Source organism: Topomyia yanbarensis, chromosome 2, assembly GCF_030247195.1.
Source record: "Topomyia yanbarensis strain Yona2022 chromosome 2, ASM3024719v1, whole genome shotgun sequence".
Classification (NCBI taxonomy): domain Eukaryota; kingdom Metazoa; phylum Arthropoda; class Insecta; order Diptera; family Culicidae; genus Topomyia; species Topomyia yanbarensis.
The window spans coordinates 9,070,067-9,076,066 of NC_080671.1; the positions used below are offsets into that span (position 1 = coordinate 9,070,067).

The window sequence follows — 6,000 nt, forward strand, 5'->3', positions numbered from 1 at the left end:
TGAACTGGTTCATTGTTCCTAGTACATGATTTACATTCTATCTAGTATCTCTTGGCGTGCTTGTGATATTTAGAAGATATCCCTAATCATTTACAATTTAATGCAGCATAGTAATGAAATTTTTACGTGAATTCTATCACAAAATTTGGAGTTTTATTCGTGGAATCATTTTTGTTCCATGCACTTTTTTATGAAATACCCAGCTGCAAGTGACCAGTAATAGGTACGAGCAGTAGTTATAAAAAACTATTAGGACCTCGAACATCGTTATTCATTTGATAAGGTTCATTGTGATGTCCGGACAGAAAACGAAAACTGCACTAAGAACCCAAAATAGTATGCATGATATAGTTCACAGAACCAGATATCGCAAATGAGTCTTATAATGATGATCCAGTTCATATTGTCACGTTATTCCGAGTAAAAAAACATTAGTAACCAAAAAGTAATAGAACACGATAGCTAAGAGAATTTACGAAACCATGATAAAACTGCTGATATCATGAACATTAGTTACACTACTCTTTGAAAGTAAACTCTAAAATAAAATATCATGATAACATGAACAGAAATTACGAAAATCGTAACTAAGATCTTGAAATAACACAAACACAAATCACACAACTAGTGACAAAAATATCTAAAATCGTGGCGAAGATCCTGAAATCATGAATATGAATTGATCTATTCATGACTAAAATATCACGATAACATGAACAGAAATTACAACAATCGCGACTAAGATCCTGAAATCATGAGCTTAAAGCACACAACGCGTGACGAAAATATTTAAAATCGTGACAAAGATCCTGAAATCGTGAACAGGAAGCACTCTACTCATGACTAAAATATCATGATAACGTGAATGGAAATTACGAACATTGCGACTAAGATCTTGAAATCATGAACTTTAATCCCGCTAACGTCATGAGTATTCGCAAGAATCGCGAATAAGCTCTTGAAATCATGAACAACGTTTGACTGTCGACTGTGTATTCCCAAATCATGAACAAGAATCACAACAAAAACTAAACATGTCCAGGGAACAACAACAGTAACCCAACCAACCATTCTAATGTAACTCCATGTATATATTCGGGGCGAACTGGTTTTTAGAAAACAAAAATAGTTTTATGAATACGAGGTTTATTATTCATAATTTCAGGAACTTGATCACGGTTTTCGTAAATCGTTCAGTTCACGAAATCGTGACCTTTTGTTCACAAATTTATGAACGGATTTTTTTCCTTGTAAGAACCGTTTTATTGCCATTCCAAATAGCTTAAGAATTCTCCGAAAATCTGTTTTCCTAAAATTAGCACGTTAGACGACTTAAAGGGCGAATAACCCTTCGAGGTTAAAGCCCCACTAAACAATACAATGAAATATAGTAGCACGTTAGATATTACTAATTTTGTGATTTTCTTGAAGTACTTTGTTGGAGTTCGTAGCATAAATACAAATTTTTTAAAGTCCATGGTAACTCCTTTCACCTTCAAAGTTCAATGATCTTTCCCCAAATCCATATGTTACCAATGAAGGTTACAACTCCCCAGAGATTCCAAAGATTTCCTTCAAAGTCAAAAGGTTTTCATGGCATACAGAAGAAACTCATTGGTCATTCCTAAAATGCGTCCCATTTACTTGTACTTTTCGGCTGGTGCACCTATTACCACAGTTGATGTGGTCCGTTTACTACTTTCGGATGCTCACAGTTTATTCTTTAGGCTGCAATGCCAACGAACCATTCAACTACAGCATATTCTACTCGACAATCCAAATAACTCATTCAGTAAACTGATCCCCTGGCCGAATGGCATTCAGATAATTTCCTCTCCGCCAAATGACCGGACACCATCACGGAGTATAACGAAACGTGTGATTCAAAAACAAAATGTTAACAAAAACATAGAACTCTTCCAATCCAAAGACATGGAGCAGCTTAGTCTGGAGAGTATACTTAAACGCGGAAAAGCACGACAGAGTACAAACGAAGGCCGCTCAAGGATAGCACTATACCTACATGCATGGGTAGACGTACCACCAGCCACACTGTTCGCCGACTGTGTACATATACTTTAGCTTCCCACTGTCCACCGGGAGAGGGAGCGCCCGTGTGAAATAATCAATAGACGTATTGCAGTATTTTATGATAAGCACAACATCAAGCATCAGCACGGTCGAAGGACGGATGATGGCGTGAACACGGAATCCTTTGAACCCATGTAAAGGAAAGTGAAGAGCGTTTTTAAGAGCCTAGCCCCAAGTTGCACTTAATGATTACGTAATTAGGCCGGGTAATTATTTCGTGTTGTCGTTTGTCGCCGATCTAGGTGTGGTTCGTTCCCTAAGGAACGAAAACCCCTACCCCTAATGGGTAACATGGCCAGCCAGCGTGAGTTGAATGTTAGTTAGCATTTCTAGTCGAACGTCGTTTCGTTAGCAGGGACCAAGGATCGAAACACCTGGTTTCACGCACACCAGCACGCAACCGAATCAAAACATTACCATCGGAAAACGGTAATTTATACGGTTATCAGGTGAGCACACATACACGCTGAAGTGGACACTTGCCTTTATTTACATTTTATCAAATTAACTTCACTTGCATGACACTTTTGCTCGCTGTCGGTAAATGGGGCAATTAAATACCCGCGAGTGAAACCTGTAGCACTCTAAAAAATAACGTAACATTTGTTGTTGCATCCAAGTTAATATATTCTCAGGTCAGCCGGGTATTCATTAGGTAATAATACCCTCAGGCTACACGCGTTGATAATGGGTTATCCGCAGGGTAATTAAATTTCTTCTGCTGCCAACCCACTTTTACCACCACAAACACTACCACTCGTCATCCACCAACCGGCGTGACACTTCACCACTACAAACTGGCACAGACGAACCGACACACAAACATAAAAACGCGCACGAATAACAACATGCGTTATTTCCTCTGGATATTGGAATTCCGAAGGTAAGGTTAACATTCAAATCACTCTATTATCTCCAAATGAACAGTTTTTTCTCCGTCCGCCCGTAATCCACTGATATCCAAAGCTCGTATATTATTCCACCAAATCAACAGTCGACTGGCACCAAGTGGAACATTTTATCGAACAAACTGTTTCTTCCTGGTGAATCTTCCATTTGAATTCTTCTTTTTTTCGTCGACCTACGCGCGTCAATTACGAACCAACATACTCGTTGACATATTCAGTGTTCACTATTGTTATTTCCGCAAATCACCCGAAAGCAAACTGATAACAGATAAATTGGAACAACTCCAGTACTACTAGCACCAACAAATTACACCACCAGCAGCAACGACAGCGCCAGGGAAAATTATTTATGCGACGAAGCCACGAGCACGAGCCATCCGAAATTCTGTTCGGCTATTCTTCGGCCGTAGCCCGTCTGGCCTGCAGTACAACACCGTCACCGCCGCCACCACCGCACAGCAACAACTTTCCACGAGACAGGAGATCCCCTGCTCTGTGCCTAGCTCCTAGAACACACTCCCGGATTTTCCTTGGATTTACAAACCCACCAGGTGACATCGAAATATACCCGTCCGCTTAATTATCGAACACCTTCGAGGTATGCACTCAGCAAACCACTTTGCTCACTGATCGATTTCAGATCGATCAAGCACGATTTTCACCATAAAATTCACAATTTTTTTCTCCACTTTGCCAGGGGATTCTGGGTTACATCGAAAAACTACTCTCGCTGTAGCTCGCACTCTGGGTACGGGGTTCTGTCACTGTCACAAATACGCACACAAACAGTGCAGTGCGCCTGCATGGTAGGCAGCGCCCGCGAATGTGTGTCTCAACTGTCAAACTTCGGCACGGCGCGATATGGTCGTGCGCCTAATCGACCTCCAGCCACAACCCAGCGACCCGAACGTGGCATGGCAGCTGATGACAGCGGGTATTAGGTCATTGCTAGTGCATTTGCTTTGCTACCGGTTGTGTCATTTCTGGCCCCTATCTCTACCAGTGTACCAGAGCTGAATCGCCGAACGAGGAGGGTGATTTTCCTGTGGTCACGGTGCCACAGAAATGGTTTCCAGCACTACGGGAAGGACACGAGTCTGCGCGCAGGAGGCGCACACTTCCAGTGGAGCATTTCCCCTGTGTGGGCTGTCAGTTTGGTATCTAGAGCGCGGGAAGGCCCGATTTGGCGCAACTTTTCCTGTGGCACGTGGCATGTCGAAATGGTGTACTGTCACGTGGGCTCACAGGTTGAACTTTCTCGTTGTTGATAGTGCTTTTTCCCGAATTAAAACTACGATAGCAGATATTTTGAATCTTACGATCAACAATATTGTTACAGAGCATCGTAAAATACCGATAGAATGCATCAAGTATTATAGCGCACTACAAGGGCAATTTAAATTTTATTAGTTGCTATAAAACTACCACAAAACCCAAATTGTTACTAGGGATGTCCAAGAATGTAACAAGTAATCCAGGCAGAACTCACTGGTTGGGCCTTCAATTGGCAAATACAGAATTAGCAGCTTAAGATTATCATAAGATAATAAAACATACGTGATTCTAAACGAAAATATGTACGAACAATTTACCATTGCGTGCAGAGATTCTTGTACACGTCGGTGGAGCATTGTCAACATCAGCTGATAACAGCTGAAGATCATACGTTCCGTTTTCCCGGTATATTGCGGATTGCTTTGTCTTGTTTCTTCTGTTTGCGGATTATGGTCGCGAAATCATCTTTCTTGTTTCCTATCATCTCGTTAGCGGTGCTGGTAATATTTTCTAATGCGCGGAAGGACGGTTTTATGATGATGGTTTAGCAGGTGTTGCTAGTTGGACAACTGTTTGTGCTGTACTTGTTTTTGTTGTGATAGTTGCTTTTGTCTTGGGTACTACCGCGTAAGGTTTTCCGTAGTGTCCTAATTGTTTTCAGTACTGACACGGGTGAAACCAATTGTCATAAGTACATAGTGTGATCTGTGAATAGACAGATCCTGGTTCGAGAGTAATGAGGGAAGGAATTGGGGTTTTCAACTGCATTCCCACCAATAGAACACCACTAAGAATGCCTGGGAAATACCTTTCCACGTTGTGTCTAAAACCATTATTAACTAAAATAAATGACCATAAATTTGTCATACGGCATTCGAAAGATACAGTATCCAAGCATCTTCTCAGTGGATTTCAAAATGATCCATCGAGAGATTCGAGAGAAATTGCGATTTGAAGTTTTATGACACGTTTCATAAGGATACCAGCCCACGGGTGTGGTCCTAACTTTATAAACAAAAAAATATTTGTCTACTTATTTGGTACTTGGCATTCGAAAGATATAGTAATCAATTATATCCGCTGCAAGTTTGAAAATACTTCATTAACGGAATCGAAAGTTATAACGATTTGAATGCGATATGCGGTCATAGATGGGTTTTCTACCAGATTTCAAGCATTAAGCCATGTTTGTCCATTGACTATTTAAATCGTTTATACGTGTCGCTGTTTAAAAAAACCCTTACCCTTTGATTATACAAATATAATGCCCAAAAGGTGTTATGTATATGCTGCGATGAAAAAATATGAAAATAGGGTTGTCTACCTTATGTTAACTATTACGTTTAAATTAAAAAAAATTGAATAAAAGTTGGAATGTTCGCTTAAAAAGGCCATATATCAGTGATTTGTTGACTAACTCTAATTGTTTTTTTTTTTCATTACTTAACTGGCAGACGTTTTATCAACAATTTTCCGGCAGAAGAATATAAAATAGAGTTGTCTACCTCAAATAATATACAATATAATTGAACTATATATATATTACCATTATTTAGTGAATATTTTTGTATTAAAAATGACGGCATTTCCATTTTTATTCACTAGTTGATTGTAATTGCTGTATACTACAAATTGTGTATATATGAAATGTTGAAACTAACACAGTCGAGATTCGCTAGTTGGATAATTTTTAACGCTTTTTAGTTGGACCTCCGCTAGTTTGTAA

The 6,000-nt window shown here is 39.8% G+C and overlaps 1 protein-coding gene across 7 annotated transcripts in view; it reads right to left on the bottom strand.

Annotated features, from left to right (window-relative positions):
* Window positions 1-2,533, bottom strand: part of LOC131682893 (voltage-dependent L-type calcium channel subunit beta-1) — a 492,666-nt gene extending 490,133 nt beyond the window's left edge. For 3 of the 7 annotated variants that reach the window (XM_058964699.1, XM_058964692.1, XM_058964691.1), the window contains exon 1: window positions 2,369-2,533. The gene's annotated coding sequence lies outside the window, so the exon portion shown is untranslated. The remainder of the gene's footprint in view (window positions 1-2,368) is intronic. The other 4 variants (XM_058964698.1, XM_058964678.1, XM_058964677.1 and 1 more) reach the window with 3 other exon arrangements.
* Window positions 2,534-6,000: the final 3,467 nt, after the last annotated feature.